Source organism: Podarcis muralis, chromosome 7 (assembly GCF_964188315.1).
Source record: "Podarcis muralis chromosome 7, rPodMur119.hap1.1, whole genome shotgun sequence".
NCBI classification, from domain to species: domain Eukaryota; kingdom Metazoa; phylum Chordata; class Lepidosauria; order Squamata; family Lacertidae; genus Podarcis; species Podarcis muralis.
This window is the reverse complement of record NC_135661.1, coordinates 35560552-35579015: the sequence shown is the minus strand read 5'-3', so window position 1 is coordinate 35579015 and position 18464 is coordinate 35560552. Positions and strand designations below refer to the sequence as shown.

The 18464-nt window shown below is 43.8% G+C and overlaps 1 protein-coding gene and 1 pseudogene across 3 annotated transcripts in view; one reads left to right on the top strand and one right to left on the bottom strand.

Moving 5' to 3' along the window:
• Positions 1–18464, bottom strand: part of NKD1 (NKD inhibitor of Wnt signaling pathway 1) — a 114582-nt gene that overhangs the window by 73943 nt on the left and 22175 nt on the right. The gene's annotated exons all lie outside the window — the stretch shown is intronic.
• Positions 15011–15949, top strand: LOC114601848 (proteasome subunit beta type-7 pseudogene; annotated as a pseudogene).

The window sequence follows — 18464 nt, the reverse complement described above, 5'->3', positions numbered from 1 at the left end:
CTCCAGCTTCAAAAGCTGAGGTTGCTGAAAAAATTATTGCACTGGGGTATTTCTTAGGGGTGTTAGTGGGGTTTTTTGTATCTTTATTTTAGATCTTGTGATTTACATGAAAATTGTTCTGTTTGGTTATATATTTTTAAAATGTTTTTTATTGTTTATGACTACCTTTGTTATGTTGTGGTTATGTATTTATTATTTTTCTGTTGTAAGCCGCCTTGAGCATGGTTTGAACTGTGGAAAGGAGACATACAAATAAAATTATGTATGTATATAAGTATTATGTCCAGAGCCTGAATGGAAAGGGGGGTTAGCTAGGTTTCACATGCAAGTTATTTACTTATTATATGCATTGCATTTGTATCCCGTATTTCCTTCAAGGAGCTCAAGGTGGCAGAAATGGTTCTCTCATCCCCTCTCCACTTCATCCTCACAACAACCCTGTGAAGTAGGTTAGGGTGAAAGACTGTGAGTGGCCCCAAATCTTCACAGCTCATGAGCTTCATGGCTATGTGGGGATTTGAACCCTGGTCTCCCAGGTCTTAGTCAAACACTCCAGGCACTACATCACACTGACAGATTAGCAGACACCAGGCTATCTGATGCAAGCTTACCTCTCCTTACTACAATGCAACCAAAGATTCCTACGGATCTGACAGGAGTAAAACTGATACTGCTGTAGGGTATACCCTCCTTCGGTACTCCAGGTGGTTCCCCAAACTACTGCTTAATCCTTCGCTGTATCAAATCAAAAGTAACACACAGCCGAGTGGCAGGAGGCTTTTGGTGTCAGCGTTTCTGAACGCTCCCAGGGGAGGTGGGAAGGAGAAATGCTAAATAAAAGATTTATTTATGGAAAGGCAGAGCATAAATTCAAGCATGTAAGAAAAGAAACATGAAATAGCATTCTAAACTAGCATTGTGACTTAGATACAGACGTTAGGGCAAAAGTATTTCAACAATTGCAAAAGTTTCTACAGTTAGTGATAACATTTATTGAAAACAAACGTCCTTTACTTTCCAACTCTAGGTAAAGAGATTCAGACGCGCATGAAGTTTGAACCCAGGCAGAAGTTTGTAGGTGCTGGTGCCCTGAGTGAAGACAGACCAGTCAAGAGACCTCCTTATGTAAAAAAAGAGAAAAGCGTTTTGATCCATTGTGATATCAGATACCATACAGGTCACGGCCAATGACAAGCAATTATTTTTACCATTTTGCTTTTCACAATGGGCTCGCCAATGCGGTGGTGAAAAGGGCCTGTAGAAAATAAGGCATTGAGCTGAGAATCTGGGTTAGCACCAGAACATGTACAAAGAGATTTCGCAAGATGACAGAAGGGTAATATAAAGAGTTTGCAACACAGCCATATTCAGGCATTGTATTAATTCAGTGTTAAACTGAATAGGCATGCGGGGAGTGGGTCAGAGCAGCAAACAGCTCCACCCCCAACACCACACACTCCAAGTCATTGGTGGGAACAAATAATAATTCATTCCTAATAATAATAATAGTTTTGTCCCCATCTTCCTTGTTGAGACTACAAGGGCAACACTGATGCCAAAGAAGCCACCAACTAAACTGAGCATCCCTTGGACTAGATGCAAGTAAGAAGGCCTACAGGTAGTAGCTGGTTGAGGGCAGACCCACTTGCCCAAATGGACCAGCCTCCACCGATTGATACAGTGAAATTAGCTAGGCAGCATTGCTCAATAATCCAAAAATGCTACTCTCTCTCCAGTTCATGCAGGCCAACAAACTTACTGTCCTTGAACATCTCAGAAGCCCTTAAAATTCACTCACAAATTTTCTGCCGTGCGAAAGACTGCAATTTCAGCACCTTCCTTTTTTGGGAGAACGTTTTCTCTTGGGCACAAAGACTCTTCCCCTCTTCAAGAGAGAGGCTCAGATATAGGAGAGAATAAAGGATTTGCAAGGGCTGGGATGTCATTTTCCCCCGTGATCATCTGCTTCTCTCAGTATTTTGTATTGGTCCTTTAAGTCTGATCATATGAATATCAAATATGTTCCAGCATATTTTCTCCACTTCTTGAAAGTTTGCTGCGGCATATAGGGACTGATCTTGCTTTGCCTTGCTTTCTTTTTTTAAAAAAAGTACCAGAAATATTTAATTAAGATGGAACTGCAACGAAAACCCTGGGTACCCGCGGTAGGCTTCAGAGTTTGGGACCTCCTTTGGTTTTTCCTTAAACCCCAGGCTCTATCACCTGGAGCCCCATAGAGTAGCCACTCACACACCACCCAAAAAACCTCCAAGCAATTAATCACCAAGGCCCCACTTTACCTTCAATCGTACCACTTTAAACAGCCATGGCTTCCCTCAACGAATTCTGGGAGTTGCAGTTTGTTAAAGGTGTCAAGCAGTGTTAGGAGACTCCTATTCCCCTCACGGAGCTACAACCAGGGTTAAGTGGCCACCCGTAACCATAGTTTGCCATGTACAAGCTGGGCAAACTGTAGGAACTGCATACCATGGTCTGGTTTCAAATCAGAACTGGAAACCAAGTCCAAGCTATAGATTCATTGGTTTCAGTGGGTCTGCTCCAGGTATGGCTTAGTCAAGCACCACCCATGGTTTCTGAAACTTGTCTGGAGGAAACCCATAGTTTGCTGAAACCACAGTTTGCCTGGTTCTGACAATGTAGAAAACCTCCGTTCTTGCAAGTTAGGAAGTGAAAGGAGGACTGGGGTGCCCAAAAGGAAGTAGGGCTGTGCAAATTCAAGGTGCAACCCTGACAATAACATCTGTAGGACACATTAGTTATTTATTTAAATAGGCATTTGTCGCTAGATGAATGCAAAAGCGAGCCTATGGGTGGTTTTCAACTAAATCTTTCAATGGCCAAGGAAATCTTGCACTATGTGCTGTTATAAATATATATATATTAAAGAAAAGAAAAAGGAAGAAGCCATCATCACAGCACTTCCCCCTCCCACACAAAAACAGTGAAGGGGAATGCAAAGAAAGGCACGAACATGTTCCCTCATACCATACTAAAGGCAAGCACACAAAAATCCTACAGAGAAAGGATATTATTTTTTTCACAGAAATACATTTGCTACTGTATGATAGATAGACAGATATAAACCCACAAACCCAAGCCTGAAGCATTTAATGGTTTATGCAACAAATACATGAGAAATGCCTACTTTAAAAATAAAAACCCCGGAAAGAGTTGTGAATCTTTTAGCTGCAACACACCCTTGGAGGATTTTATTTTGTATCTGCCCTGCATGAAGCTAAATGCAGTTTTTGAACATGTTTACTTTACTAGCAGCTAAAATCTAGGTTGTTTGGACGGGGGTGGGGAGGGGAGAGCTGGAAGCAGGAGGGCAGTGGAGAGTCTAATAAATCCTAGAATATACCTCTTGGCAAGAAAGCTACATATTGGTGTCATGAAGAAACAACTTTACTGCTCTCTGAAGAAATATTGGTTTCAGAAGTTAGAATTGTATTCAAGACACATGGTAGCTACATTAAATCAAGCTGTGAAAAGTACTGGGGATATGCTTTTAAATTTGCTTTAAAAAAAGAAATAAAGCTTGAAACAGATCTTGACATGTATAGAAGAAAAAGTGGGGGAGTTTCTGAGGCTTCCATAAATTCTGAGAAGAGGAAGTTTAAAACTTGGGTGTTCTTAAGTTACATTCCACATGGAAACCGCTTGCTTGAATAGTAAAGGCTTAAACATATTAAAATCTTTAGTACTCTACCAAAAGGCGGGGGGGGGGGGTGTTCTATTTTTGCCATGTCTGAAATATGCGTTACATATTTCTATGTAAGCTTAATGAGGACCAAAACTCTTATAGCCTATTTCTCGAACGGAGCAAGAGTTTTTGATCTGGGAGCCAGAAATTTCTCTCCCTCTCCCTGTTTGCACATACTCTCGGTTGCCATAATCCAGCGGTTTCTGCATTCATGCGAGGGCTCCAGTGCACATCAGGAACTTCTTACAAGGAGATGCTTTCCGATTTTCTCCATCTGGAGCGACGGGGGCAGCTGACGGGCCGTGTGTGCGTCAGAAGCCTTGTGGAGCTTCGGATCACAGCCAGATTCCTTAAGCACACTTTTAATCACTGACACATCAGCAAGAGTGGTGGCATTAATAGTGTGCTTTGGACCACTCGTATGGCTTTTAGCACATGTATATTTTAGGGCCAAACTGTATAATGCACGGACTCCGTTTCTCCCTTTGGTTAAAAGCACACCAGAAGACGTGTTGATGGCACTAACCTGGGCCACTTTAGAATTCAACTTTTGCAAAAAGTTTTGCTTGAAGGAGGCAGTGGTAAAACCACTCCTCAAGAAACCTTCCCCGGATTCAGAAAATCTAAGTAATTGTTGTTGTTGTTGTTTACTCGTTTAGTCATGTCCGACTCTTCGTGACCCCATGGACCAGAGCACGCCAGGCACCTCTGTCCTCCACTACCTCCCGCAGTTTGGTCAAACTCATGCTGGTAACCTCGAAAACACTATCCAAGTAATTACTGGCCACATTTGCCAATCTTAGGCAAAGATCTTGAGCAGGTGGAGGACAAGGCTTCCAAGGGTCGCTAGTCACAATAGCCATGTATAGTCTCCAACCTTAGAGGCAGTGTGGGAAAAGTGAAGCTGTTGTGCTCAGGTCCTGTGTCTGGGCTTCTCACAAGCATCTGTTTGGCCTCTGTAGTAACGGGATCCCACCCTGTGCAGGTGATGCCCCCTACCTCCAGGCTTACTTGGAGGTAACCAATCTTGCCATCAGCACCAGGTAGTTGGGTCTGAGCCACCATTTTAATTTCTCACAATGCCCCTTGCTCTGAGCAGCAGAAAGAGCACCACAAGTCTGGCATTTTTGCATCCTTTCAATGCATTTGCATTGTGCGTAGTGCTGGTTGCAAATCGGCATCCATGTAAAACCACTAGGGTTGGCTATTCCCCCCCCCCCCCATTTCTTCTGGACTTTTTGGGGAAAGTGGGCATGTGATTTCCCATATATGACTTAGCAATCACAAAGTTGGTTCAGCAAGCTTTCTTGACTTGCAGCAGAAATCCTTACTATTATGAGATGTACCACTGAAGCACAAGAACAAAAGAAGCTGCCTTATAGGGAGTCAGAATATTGGTCCTTCAAGGTCACTACACTGGCAATGGCTCTCTAGGGTTTCAGGCAGGGGACACTCTAGCCTTACCAGGAGATGCTCGGGATTGAACATGGGACCGTCGGCATGCTGCATGCTCTACCACTGAGCCAGGGAACAATTTCCCCATAGCCAAGGGAGTAATTCAGACAAACGAAAGCTACTTATTAACGGTTGTGCAATTGTGCTCCTGGGGTTCTGCTCTTCCCAGAAAATCTACCCTATTCTCTGGGAACAGGGGACTCTGTCTTTGTCAAATTGTTTAACTTTTCCTCAGGACATTCTGTTGCTGATCACGCTGAACACGGCATGACTCTGAACTTAAGGTATTTATAGCATGCGAAAACCTGGCTCACAATTCATTTTGCATAAATAATGTTTTAAAACTTTACATAAAAAGTGACATACACATACACAGACCAGGGGGAATAAGTGTGTTTAACACTGAAAAGCAGACGCCTCGGTGGAAGAATTTGTCAGCGTTGCAAAGGAACGCGTTCGTCAAGATGACTTGCTGTACAAAGTGCACTTAAAATGGTTTCCACGCGGCAAAGCCTTTGATTGCAGTTTCTATTGTTATTATTAATTATTATTATTATTAACCACTTACATGCCAAAATAGCTTCTAAGCTGCTTACAGCTATTAAAAACGCACACAATTAAAGTACACAATAAAAAATTCATTGGGGCACTACAGCATCCTTCAGTGAAATACAATACAAAGTAACTAAAATTGGTCACTTCAATGTTACTGGATTCTGGGGGAGGGGGGAAGCATTTGCAAATAACACAGAAATGAAAACTAAATTTGTGCTATATTCAGCTATATTTCCAGAAGTGGCTTTTATGTCATTTAAAAGCTCAAATATAATGCGGAAATGAACAGTTAGGAAAACTGGATGAACTGCTGTGTGATTGAAGCCATTGTGTTAACCACAATGCAGAATACACCTGCAATAACACCTGCACTCTGTCCTCTCAGTGACTCACGGAAAGCCTGCAAGAAGAAACTGAGCATGTGCAGACAATTGTGCAGAGGTTAAGTGTCATGTCTACTGCTCCTCCTACTTCTGCTTCTGGCCCATTTCTCATAAGAAAATGCATCCCTCAGGCGGGAAATTTTTTTCCTACCCTTGCAGTCAAGCCAGAGGCAGAAGTCAAGCAAACATGGCTCTGTTGCACTCTCTCACTCTCTCTCTCTCTCTCTCTCTCTCTCTCTCTCTCTCTCACACACACACACACACACACGCACACAGACACACACACACAAACAAACAAACAAACACACCAGAGTCCAAACAAATTAAAGGCATTGTGAATATTTTTTTAAAAAGCAACCAAACACTTTCTCTTGCAGTTGTTCAACTCTGAACGTGAAGTTTATCTGTTATCAGCCATCTGAAAAGATTCCCTAGAGAGCTTTGACATCCAAAGCATGTTGGAGAAAAACTTTCAAATATAAAATTGCTTCAGCTCCACAAAAGCCACAAGTAAACAGAAAATGTTGTGTTGCTGTTATAGCACCTAATGTCAACCCCCCCAAATAACTGAATTATCTCAAAATAACCTAGGAGGCGACTGCAACATCATGAGGTGGGGAGAGGGAGTAAAGGACTAAAATATCTGAATTCTATTCCAGGTCTCAAAAAAGAAAAAGAGTGATGAGTGAAATTGGCCAACCCTTCGTTGTGAAAAGTGCATTGCACAAGCTCTCTGTTGGAAAAAGAATGAAAAGGAAACTCCAGCAAACAAAACCAGACATACTGGATGCCAAAGAAAAAGACAAGTTTTATCTCTTAATTATTAAAAATGCATGCTGCCAAATGCACCAACTGTAATGATAACAAAAGTCAGATCCAACTTTAGCAGGAGGAGGGGATGAGGATATTTACCAGAAAGCCCTAGTCTTCAGGCTCACTTTATAAAACTTGGATGCAATTCAAAAGAGAGAACTAATTCTATACTTATCAGGGGGAACAAGACTAAAACCACCTTTTACATAACCGCGACGAAAACAACAACAGCAGCAATATGGATACACACACCTGATAAATATCTCAAAAGTCCCTGTGCCAAAACAACATGAAAAGGATATTACATCTCAAGTAACAAGGGAGCAATAATAATTTGCTCTTATTGGGGGAAAATTTCACTAATAAGCAATAACACAAAACATTTGGGCAGCTGTGCTGCAAACCCTTTGTGAAAAAGAGACGGGGGGGGGTCACTCTCTCAGGGGCAAAGCAACTGCTTGTTCCATACAACTAAAGGAACTTTTGGGCAAAACTGTCAAAAATAAAGGGTCTGGGCAGGACAAAGGCCCCATCCCTTCTATGTCATCTCTAATTTCCGCACTTTAAAAGTCCTCTTTTTTTTAACGTGTGTGCGTGCACACACACACAGGGAAATGGAAGCCAAATAGCATTTGACAATGCAAGACTCAAAATTTCCTGGCTTGAGGATGCACATACTTAAAACATTTAAGAACCAACAGAGACACACACTCTTTTTCTCTCTCTCCCTCCACTAAACTGTGTGCCATTAGTCAAAGGAAACTAATTTCTGCTCTGTGCTTCCACCCTAAGCCTTAGCTTATCATAGGAACACAGGAAACTGCATTATACGGAATCAGACCATTGAGCCATCTGATTCAGTATTGTCTACACTGATTGGCAGCAGCTCTCCTGGGTTTCAGGCAATAATCTCTACCTGGAGATGCCAGGAACTGAACCTGGGAAATTTCTGCATGCAAGTCAAATGTTCTGCCTGTGAGCAACAGCCCCTCCACAAATGACGAGGCAGATGTGTGTGTATTTTATAGTTGTTTGCAAAACAGCAATGTCATACTTCCACCACACCTGGACTATTTTCCTTCCCTAGTGGGGAAAAAACCCCAGAGCTGATTCTTTCTCAGGTCTGCCTGGAGCTGCTGGAACCTCTTGCATGCAAAGCAGATGCTCTGCAACATTTCCCCAACTGGAAATAATTGTTATGAAAAATCATGCCCACAGTCTCTTTGCATCAGGGGTGGGGAGCCTGTGGCCCTCCAGTGGCTGTTGGACTGCAACTCCCATCATCCCAGACTGTTGGCCTTACTGGATGGGGCTGATGGGAGCAAGAGTCCAGCAGCTTCTTGAAGTCCAATAGTTCACCACCCCTGGTCAACACCGGGCTTGGATTAGCAGCAAGTTGCATACGGCAGGCTCATAGCTCAAGATGCTCATGTTAAAGAGGGAAGGCATCCAAATCTGCCAAAATATACAGAGCTGGGCCTGGGGATGGGGGAGAATTTCCTGGCAGGGTGAAGCAAAGAGATCTGTCTTAATCTTCACGGGGAGGGGGAAAACTTGGGAGGGGGAGGAGAAGCAGACGACACGCAAAGACCAACAGCTACGATTATTGTAGCCAGATTGGCTGAGCCCTTTGAAAACCACACAGCGCTTGGAATAAACCCATCCCTATAATCCAATATTCATCAGAGAAGTTGTCTTTATTAATGTATTTTAAAGTGCCTAAAGATGCTATTAACTCCTTTACAGACAGAAGGAAATTGTCTTAATTCTCTTAAGCTTTAAATAATACAGAGGATGCAAAAAGGAGAGAAGGGAGGAATAGGCTTTCAAAGTTGAAGAGGAAAGCAGATGGCAAGGGAGAGCGCCAGCATGATGGTGCAATGGTTAGGGAGCCGGACAAGGAACTGGAAGAGGCCAGGGTTCAAATGCCCACCCAAGCCATGCAGCTCACTGGGTGACCTTGAGCTGGTCACTGTCTCTCAGCCTAACCTCACAGAGTTGTTGTAACGAAAAAGTGGGAGGTGCTGCTTTTTTCAGAAAGATGGACTCAAAGTGGCTTCCCAAAACAACTATTAAAAACAACAAATGTTCACCAATACGTCTACAAGAGCAGATCCAACTCAGCCCCACCCCACTAAAAAGATAAGGTCCAAATGTCTGACTGAATAAAAATGGTGCTGCCCAATGCCTAAAAACAGGCAGTGACAGCACCAGAGAAAAGCTTCTCTGTGGAGAGCTTTTCGGAAATGGGGAGCCACCACTGAAAAGGCTCATTCTTGGGTCACCAGTTTCTGTGCCTCCCTCAGAAAGGGGTACATGGGGAAGAACCTCACATGATAAACAAAGGTCTGGTTTGGTTCATGTGGGGAGAGACAGTCCTTGACATACCAGATCCTTATAAGGCTTTATAATGCCACATGTAAAAATAAATAATCATAAATAGAGGTACAAAACCCAAACAGGCTGACAACACAGCCGATCAGCCAACACAACACAACTCCTCTTCATTGCTCACTTCAACTAATTATCAACTGCTGCTGCAGCGCCCTTTTCTGAGCAGGAAATGAAAAGGGGGCAGCAGACCCAAGAGTTTGCCCATGTCCATCACAGGCTTTCCTGATAGCCACTTCCGCCTCTCAGGCTCACTCACCAGGGTGACATTTTGCGTGCCTTGGAGAAGGCCAGAGTTAAGATGCTCATTAAGCTGAAAACCTCTCCTTCACTTCTGAAGCTTTGGACAATGCAAAGAGGCCCCTGCCCACACAGGAGGCATTAAATTCGCTCTCATTAGAGAAAGGCTTTCCATCACAAAGCCCATCTTGACAAAAGGCTAACATTCCCAACTCCCCCCAAAAGCCTCCACTTGAATTCTTTTGTAAACATTTTGACATGCATTTCACTTAAGGCACACACAGAGATATGCCTGCCACTCCCAAGAATAGACTTCTGAAGAAGGTCATTTGGCAGATTTATTTATTTATTTTAAAAGGGTGCCCTTTAAAGCTTATCCACACCACAAAAATAGGTGGCTCTTCCACTGGCACATCTCAGCTGTCTGGCTACTGCAGAGGAAATCCTCAAAGGGCCACTGCTTGGGTTCAGGCCTCAGCGTCTCCACAAAGGGTTGGCAAATCCCAGAGAGCTGCTGCCATTCAGCATACACAGTGGCCCATCTAGTCCAGACCAGCATCCTGCTCCCACAGTGGCCTGTGGGAAACCAGAGAGCAGGATGTGAGCACTAGATCACTTTCTCCTCCTGTGGTTTCCAGGAACTGGCATTCAGAAGCATCACTGCCTTCAGCCGTGGAGACAGAGCATAGCTTTTATCATTGCTAGTAGCCACCAATAACCCTCTCCCACCATGAATTTGTCTAACCTCCTTTTAGAGCCATCCAAGTTGGTGGCCGTTCCTGCTTCCTGTCGGAGTGAGTTCTATAGTTTAACTATAACAAACAACAACAATGTCAAACAGTAAAAGCTTCTCGAAACAGATGTCTATGAAAAAATTATACAGATTAACTCTTTGACATCTGGCAGGAGGACATTCCACGGGGGGCGGGGGGGGTGACTACCAAAAAGGCCTTCTGTTTGGTTCCCTAAAGTTCCACTTCTCGCAGTGAGGAACAGCCAGAAGGCCCTCTGAGCTCCAGCTCAGTGTCTGGGTTGAATGACAGGGTAGAGGTGTTCCTTCAGGTATACAGGGTATACTATGCACTGTTTGAAGGAGTACTCTCTTAGGTCTGCCCTGAATCTTCCAGCATTCAGCTTCACGGGATGTACATGGGTTCTGGAGTTACGAGAGGGGGAAATGAACTTTTCTCTATCCACTTTTTCCATGCCATGCACAATGTTATAACGGTCTGTCATGTTGCCTCTTAGTCGCCTTTTCTCTAGACCAAGTAGATAAATAGGTACCGCTCCAGTGGGAAGGTAAACGGCGTTTCCGTGTGCTGCTCTGGTTTCGCCAGAAGCGGCTTAGTCATGCTGGCCACATGACCCGGAAGCTGTACGCCAGCTCCCTCGGCCAATAAAGCGAGATGAGCACCGCAACCCCAGAGTCGGTCACGACTGGACCTAATGATCAGGGGTCCCTTTACCTTTACCTTGACCAGAACTGTACACGGTAGTTCTGAGCATGTACGCAGAAGAGTAAAGTGATGGTGCCTGCCTAACGTCAACAGGCTGTGAGGTCCAAAATGCAGGCGCCTCCACACTAGTGTAATGGCCCCTTAGAAAACACAGAATGGACATCGCCTGGAACTTGTAGAAGCGAAAGTTCTACAGATCAAAGTGATCGAACCCTGATTTCTCATCAGAAAAGCAAAGTACCAGACCAATACTTCAGTGGAAGGGGACCAAAATTATGAGATGGCATCCAGAAAATAAGAATGCAGAAACATGTGTGCATGCCCAAACACACACAATATTAGAAATATATAAAAAGGCAAAGTTCATTATAACAGAAATATAAAAAGCCAGAATTCATTATAATATAAAATATGGTAGCAAGAAGCAGAGGGGGGGGATCTCTGAAGCAGAGGGGGGAAATCCTGTCTTTCCCTTCTCCCCACATTCTCAATTCACTCTGAAACTCCTTCACAAATTCTCTTTAAACTTTCAACAACAAAAATGCACCACTTCGCTGACACCATGAAAAAAAGAAAATCCCTACAAAGGAGCTCCTTCTTGAAAAAGTATTTGGGGGGGGGGGATTCAAGAGGAGGAAATGAAGACTAATGATGGAATATTTCCTGCTACTTAATCATAGCACTATTAAGCATGATGGAATAATGTCCACTCAGTCTCACTAATTGACTTCACTTTCACAGGCCTATATGGCTTCTTCATCAACTTGTCTCAATACTGTGGCAACTTTCAAATTTCTTAAAGTGGTTTTCAAGTGTTACACAGACATTACGTGTGAGAATTCTTTGTCAGTAAATTTGGTTCCCCCACAGTTCAGTGTATTCCATTTCCCTAACTGTTAATTTCCACATTATAATTGAGCCTTCATGTGACATAAAAGCCGTTTCTGGGAAACTAATGGAATATAGCACACGTTTAACATGCATTTCTTTGTTATTTGATTCCAGAGGAAATCTGTTTGCAGTCCCCTTAACCTGGAAAATCATGGGACAAAATACCAGCATACAGTTCTTTCCTGCTGTTTCCATGGGGGAATCATGGGGGAACAGAAGCACATAGGGTATAGTGATTAATTATTTAATATACCACCCTTCATCCGTCACAGCATAAAAACAAAAAGTACATGATAAAAACAAGAACAAAACAAACCTATAAGCCCACCCCCGCTTCCACAAACACATTTAAAAGGACACAGAATGTTGATCAGCCAAAGATCAAGTTGAAGAGGAATGTTTTTGTCTGGTGCCTAAAGATGTATAATGAAGGTGCCAGGCAAGCCCCCCCTGGGAAGAGCATACCACAAATGGGGAGCCACCACAGAAAGGGCCGTGTTGCCACCTGACAGATCTCATGTGGAGGAGGCACACGAAAAAGGCCCTCAGATGATTGTTGCAAGGTCTGGGTCAGTTCATACGGGGAGAGGCAAATCTTGAGGTATTGCAGTCCTAAGCCGTTTAAGGCTTTATAGGTCAAAACCAGCACTTTGAACTGGGCTTGGAAACTAATTGGCAGCCAGTGCAGTTGGGCCAGAATCAGTATAATATGCTCAAACCATCTTGCGCCAATAAGCAACCTGGCTGATATTTCCAAACTGTCTTCAGAGGCAGCCCCACATATACCACCTGGAGGTTTTTAGAGCATAGACGACAGGAATTAGGCTGTCCCTGTCCAGCTAGGGGGTACAGCTGGGCCACCAGCCAAAGCTGATGGTAGGCACTCTGTGTCACTGAGGCTCCCTGAGCCTCAAGTGACAACGAAGTACAGCATCCCCAAGCTATGTACAAGAGCACTCTTCCCATCACCCCTGTGGTTTCCAGCAAGTGGTATTGAAGCAACTGTAGCCAACCAAGTTCTAATCAGTGTAGATCTACTGAAATTGGTGGGCCCATGTTTGTCATGTCCACCAATTTCAGTTGGACTGGTCTTGGGTGGGACTAATATTGGAGGCAACAATCCCATACACAGATGCAATTGTTTTAGGGAGATCCAGGAAAGAGAGTAGGGAACAACAAAACTGCTTTCTCATCTTACTACCTGCCAGTAGGTTTGAATCTGGCACACCATCCATTTGGAGATTAAATTCTGACGAAAGGATCTAAATCAAAACGTTAACATGGCTAAAGCAGGAATATCCCAATTTCCTCCTGCGATACCTGGCATAGAACTCTCCCGCTTGATCTCCAGCTTCAGAAAAGAACTCTTAATATGGTGGCAAGTGAAAAGGCTCTTCTGTACTTCTCTCCCCCAGCCCCCGGCCTTCCTCTCCTCATTTATTTTATTTGCAAATTGCTCTTCCTTTTAATGTGTGTATATATATATATATATATATATTTTAAGGGAAAGTTTCAGAACAAAATTAAAGTGGTATATAAACCATGTCCCTGTGATATACTGTTTGTGTTTACAAATTCATCTGACTGGGGTGGGGTGGGGTAGCGATGGTCAAGGCTGATTGAACAAAAAACACCACACACACACCCCCCACACACCCAAAAATCGCACCCGATTCAACACACTGAGAGAGCTGAGAAGAAGAAAAAAATCCCCAACAACTGCGGACTCAGTCTGGGAGGCTCGGAGCCAGCCTGAAAAGCCCTTTGAAGTTTAAAAAAACATCCTCTGGTCAGAGCACATTTGTGAAGCCGTGGGACGGACGCTTTAAACAACATTCGCTCCGATATCACCTGTGGCGTGCCAGTGCGCTGGCGCCTGTGGAACTGCAACAACATAACCCCTTAGGCTCTTCCCCCCCAACCCCACCAAAAAAAGAAAGAAAAAGAAATCACTGCCTCCATATGCAACACAAGTGAAGAGAGAACCTTACCCCGGACAAATTACATTCTTTAGCTCCCTAGGAAAAGAAAATATCCACGCAGAAGTCTGCAAAGTCTGTGCAAATGCTGTGTAGACCCAAGAGTCATGACGCATGGAGAAAGAAGGATCTCTTCAAGGAAGCAAATGGTCAGAGCATATTGCATCAAGATTTCATAGCATTTAATAGCATTTACTGGTCTGCAGAGGAGTTAAAATTGTTGGCTGGCACGATTACAATGCACGACATTGAGAGATTGAAGCAAGGTGAACCTTGGAAGGTAAAACTTGGGGTGCTTCCAGACAAGCTATTTGGTTGTTATCCTGCAATTTCTGGTGCACTTTTCTGACCACAAAGAGCTTGGTAATTAAAAAGCAATGGAAAACCACACTGGAAAGTGAAGGAAAAGAGCCACTAAACTGGTCATGTCATATAACTTCTGCACAAACCTATCAAGCGGAATATGCAATAAACCACCACTCTGGAAACTCTGCTAGGTGGTCAAGTATATATATATAAATGCATGCAGTGCAAGCAACAAACAGTGCCTCCACCCAAAAAAAAGTCCATGGAATGTCAAGGTATTACTATTCACATATAAAGCCCTTAAGAACTTGAGAGCAGCTTATTTGCGAGATCACCTTACCTCATATATTCCCACTTGACCACTTCAATTTGTGGACCTGCAGTGTTGCAGGTGCCACAAATTTTTTGTCAGAAATGGATCTTTTAGTGTGGTGGCTCCCTAACTTTGGGACTCCCTGCCTACTAACACCAGGCAGGTTACTTCACTGTACTATTTTTGGTGCACCTGCTAAAAGCATTTTTTAAGGCAAGCCTATCTAGATTATGTAGAATGCTGGCATGTGTTTTAATCTGTTTTTAGCATACCATTGGTTTTATTTTTTAAAAAAAACATTTCAAACAACTTTTTTTATTGATAGTTTTATAGTTTTATTCTTGTTGCAAACCACTTTGAGGGTTTGTTTGTTTGTTTGCTGCTTGCTTGCAATCAAGCAGTATATGAATTTTATGAAATAAATAAATCTCTGCTCAAGAAAGCAGCAAATAGAAGGCCGCTGCCGCCGCTGCCTGAGGGAAAACCCATCAAGTCCGAGCAAGATGGCGACACTCTCCGTCTTGCAGCCTCGCAGGCTGCCGCTGCCGGATGATTCAACTTCCACAACTGCACCCAGAATTCTCAGCTTGAAGCAGAGGGGACCAAGAAGGGCCTGCATCTTCCCACAGCCCGCAAGACTGGCACCACCATTGCTGGGGTAGTGTTTAAGGATGGGATAGTACTTGGAGCAGATACAAGAGCCACTGGTTGTTGCTGACAAGAACTGTTCAAAAATACACCATATATCTCCAAACATTTAATGTTTGCGGTGCTGGAATGGCTGCAGACACAGAAATGACAACTCAGTTGATCTCTTCTAACATGGAACTCCACTAGCTCTCAACTGGACAGCTTCCAAGGGTGGTCACAGCCAACTGGATGCTCAAGCAGATGCTCTTCAGGTATCAAGGTTACATTGGTGCAGCCCTGGTTCTGGGTGGGGTAGATGTCACTGGGGCCCATCTTTACAGCATCTAACCCCATGGATCTACAGACAAATTGCCTTACATCACAATAGGTTCAGGTTCATTGGCAGCTATGGCAGTTTTTGAAGACAAATTCAAGCCTGACACGGAGGAGGAAGAAGCCAGCTTGTGAGAGATGCCATAGCAGCTGGCATATACAATGATCTGGGCTCTAGCAGTAACATTGATCTTTGCGTCCTCAGTAAGAACAAGCTGGACTTTCTCCGTCCTTATGATACGGCCAACAAAAAAGGGAAAAGGCAAGGGCGATACAGCTGTGAGAGGGGAACTACAGGTGTGCTCTATACGAAAGTTACACCCTTGAAGTTACATCTTGAAGTGGCAGATGAGACTGTGCAAACAATGGATACATCCTGACTTACTGGAAACTTCTGGGCAGTGGAAGAGGATCGAGAATTTTCATATCTGAATTCTGTATCTGTATGCTGGCATTAATGTTCTGTATGCAGATTTAATAAAAACCAATACGAATTGGGGGGAAAAGAAAGAAAGCAGCAAATAAAACCACAAAACTTGCTGTCGTTGAGATGGTTGGTTGGAGGTGTCTTCCCTGGGTCCTGCAGCATGCAGAGGGGGATGCAAGTGCAGAAATGTCTATTCAGGCCCTGTGACCTATAGCATGGGAGCCACACAGAGATCTCAGGTTTGGAGTGTGTGGCAGGGTAAGGAGGGGGAGAAACCCTGAAGATGCACTTGCTGACACTGAAGCCCCTCACATGGGCATCCTTTGGGGATGGGCCTTTGCTAGGTAGCAGAGCACCTGCTTTCTGTGCAGAAGGTTCCAGGGCTGGGAGAGACGCCTGCCTGAAACCCTGAAGTGCTGCTGCCAGTCCCGTGTTGACAATACTGAGCCAGGTGGACCAATAAGCCCGACTCAGTCTAAGGCAGCTTCCTATGTTCAGATGCAGGCTGGGGAGAGGTTGAAAGGAAAGTTCTTACCCTGCCAGCAGAGGTTATGTTCGCTTTCTTATGTAAAGCAACTGGCCCAGAGCCAGCACAGCGTGGGGTCCTAGATCCAATTTCATAACACGTAAAAACAGCAAACAGGAGGCAGTGCTGCACTTGGGTGATTGGCAGACAGCCACACCCATTTGTCAAAAGAGAAAGATACAGCCAGCCTTCTAATCATCAAGCCATTCACATCTGTGCTTTGCTTCTTTTATATAATCGGCCGGCGGCCGCTACTGTACAGCTCCCCCCATAATTAAAAGGAAAAAACGCTTCAGTGTCCTAGGGCAAGGAGAAGGGAACCAGAGGTGGTGATGCTGGTGGCAAGGCAGGACTGGAGATTAGTCGCTGAGGAGCTGCCCTGCCCTGCCCTCAATGTGTCCTGGGCCACTGCTTTCATTCTTCCTCGCCCTCCACCACCAGGGGGTGACTGGTAAGCTGTTGTCACGCTGTAGTGCCACCTATCTGTGGCTAAGCAAACTCCAGCATGACGACATCCTTAGGAAAATAAAAAATAGGGCACAACATTAAAAAATAAAAAGCTGTTCCAGTTGGGGGTGGACATCCAAAGCAAGCAGTTGTTGCTTTATTATGATTAAATGAAAGTCACAAAATAGTGACCAGGTTATTTTAGTTCTGCAAAACTCTTCCTCAGATGATTATGAAGATAATAGGTGGTATTCAATGTTGGTTCAACTTAGAATAGACCCACTGAAGGTAATGGATACAACTAACTTAGGTTTATTAATTTGAATGGCTCTGCTTTGAGCAGGACTTGGTCAAATACAACCCAATTATTACAATATTTATCATGATTTCTTTATAACCAGTCTACCATAACACCATAAAAACGCATCAAAATCCTTCTAGATCATGGGTAGGCAAACTAAGGCCCGGGGGCTGGATTCGGCCCAATCGCCTTCTAAATCCGGCCTGCAGACGGTCCAAGAATCAGCTTTTTTTTTTTTACATGAGTAGAATGTGTGTTTTTATTTAAAATGCCTCTCTGGGTTATTTGTGGGGCATAGGAATTCATTCATCCACACCCCCCCAATATAGTTCGGCCCCACACAAGGTCTGAGGGAAAGTCGACCCGCCCCCTGCTGAAAAAGTTTGCTGACCCCTGTTCTAGATCAATTCCTCATATATCCTGTTGCTGTCCATATTATGCGGTTTACTTTGCACAAATAGCAGAACGGAAAGCGAGCTGTTTAAATTTCCGCTTCTCTTATTAACCTTCGTGCAAATGCACTATTAATTTTAACCTTTGAGACTATACACAAAAATGCATAAATCCATTCCTTGTTAGTAGACACACGGAATAACCTCTATTTGGCTTCTAGAGTTACATTTGCTGCCATTTCATTATGGGCACATACATATTGCATGATCAACTGCAACTCCCATCATGCTTACCGCGCTGGCTGGGGCTAATGGAAGTTGGGGTCCAACAACTTATGAAGGGCCACCGGTTCTTCAGTTTTGCTGCATTTGTGTGATCTCATGCTAGATACATTATGTAGTGCGCAAGACAAAGTGGGCTTTAACAACTGTTGGAGAGTTCATATGTTTAAACCTTATTGATTTGATAGGAACATAGGAAGCATTCTTGTACCAAGTCAGACCATTTGTCTATCTAGCTCAGTATTGTCCACACTGACTGGCAGAAGCTCTTCAGGGTTTCAGGCAGGGGAATTCCCAGTCCTACATGGAGCTGCCATGGATTCAACCTTGGGCCTTCTTTGTGCAAGGTAGAAGCTCTACCACTTAAACTGCCCTTTCCATTTTATCTGATACCATTTTCCATGCAATCAGATCTTATCAACTGTTACTATTACCCAGTATTTTTCCTTAACAATTCCAGATTAGAACCACCAAACACACAAGCAACCAGTTAAGACCTGTATAATGGCTGAGGCACAACTTCAGCACAAGCTGCTTGCTAAGTGTAGGAAGACCAAGCCCTGGCAAAGTTCCTGAACCACCCATAATTACTCAAGTTTTTTGTATATAATGTTGGGTG